This window comes from Phasianus colchicus, chromosome 1 (assembly GCF_987193195.1).
Source record: "Phasianus colchicus chromosome 1, bPhaCol1.hap1.1, whole genome shotgun sequence".
Classification (NCBI taxonomy): Eukaryota; Metazoa; Chordata; class Aves; order Galliformes; family Phasianidae; genus Phasianus; species Phasianus colchicus.
The window spans coordinates 23,526,558-23,528,404 of record NC_143436.1 but is presented as its reverse complement, the minus strand read 5'-3'; positions in this window follow the sequence as shown (position 1 = coordinate 23,528,404).

Below are 1,847 nucleotides of genomic sequence, written 5' to 3'. Positions count from 1 at the left end.
TTTTTTCATATCTACACAGACCACTTTTCATAATTTGTCTTTTCTGCTTGTATTCTCTCTCTACCCAAGGAGATTCCCAGCTGTCCTTGCTGGTTTGGGCAGTCATTTTTTGCACTAAAACTCTTTTGTCTCAAGGCTGGTGTCTCCACCGTACAGCAGCCGGAATGCAAGTTCCATTTCAGATCACACACCTTCTCCAGGAATGGGCCTGGCTTTCTGATAAATAGCTCCTCCATTATCCCCTAAAGGCTCTCAGTGTTTTCCCCAAAGAGATCTTATCCCCATTGTTGTACTGCTTCCTTCTTGCACTGCCTTAAAGCTTGCTTTTATTTCCCAGAGCTATTTTCAAGCTGAGGTAGGCACTGATATTAAGAAGTCATACTAATCTCTTTTTTCTACACAGCATGAACTTTCAACCTCCAAATTTGTTATTTAAAGCCTACACTGAAATCTCTTTTTCCCTTGTTCCTCTCCAAAACATGTAGTGTTCCTACATGATAATTAGCTGTAAACCACGGTACACTGGGGTAAAAGATTGAATTATCTTGTAAATGGGACAGTGCCTGCTCTGCTTTCCCATCCATGTAGTTATTGAGATTCCTTTTACTTCACTATCTAGAAGAGTACAGCACAGATCATAAGCAGCTCTCCACTGAGGGAATATGAGGACCACAACCAGGACCTAGACTACAAAATCTAATGCCATAAAGACTTTCCCTTTTTCCCTATTTTGTTGTGTCAGTTTTAGAATCTGATTCCTTTTCCTCCTAGCCAATTCCACCTACCCAAGAATTCACCTAGGCACCTAGCACATAAAATGCTTCTGTCATGCTACCCTTTTAAAAATACTTTTGTACCCCATACGTATCCTATTAAGTATCATATAAGCAAGGCACATTGTCTTTCTGTGTGATAGGCAGTATTTAGAATTAAAATCTGGTATGTCTAAAAGCACAATGTGAGAAATTATACAGCCACCACATATATGTGAACACATTTTAAGTCTATATATGCACATACATGTGCACATGCACACTCATGCCCTACGTTTTCATCTGCATAAAAGCATTTAAAATACATCCAGAACACACACATTTGGAGTATAAGAAAATGTACTGAAAACTAGTGTGCCACATAAATTGTTCAGTAAGAGTGAAAGGATTAAAAGCTTCGTATCATGTTTATAAAATCCAATCTTTTTGTCTCTGCTCTGCCCATCCCATATCATAAGATAATGAATAGTTCCATAGCAACAATAGTCTACCACTAAACCATTACCTTGATTTCAATTACTGGGCAGAAAGAACACATACAATAGAAATACCAGTTCTAAACAATGATTTAAATAGGCTGATCCAGAGTACATTTTTAATCTGAAAATTAATATATTTATAATTTTATCATTGAGAAGCAGAACATTATAGGTAATTGAATAATGCTGTCTTTAGGTCACAACTTAAATGTTGTTTAAGCAATAATAAAGTCTTTGAACCAAGGTATTGCTTTAACATTGATGCAGAGTTCCAATTGCTAATAGCTCTCACACTATCTAGCAAAATACAAGGAGGGGTCCAGCTGTCAGGAACATCAAGAAGAGAGCAGCAACATGTATTAACTGACTTAAAAGAGAATTCTTTTTCTACTAAAAGAGATTCTAATAAGCTATCAAAATCAAGGCAGATGATGCAATTCAATTTGTTGCTGATCAGTAACAAAGTAAGAAAATACTTGTTACTCAAAGTAATTAAAGAAACATTTTCTCTGTCTCAGATATTAGAAACCAAATCACGTTTCCAAGTAACTAAATAACAAACTGTTCCTTTTAGCAAGAGCACACTATTTTTCTG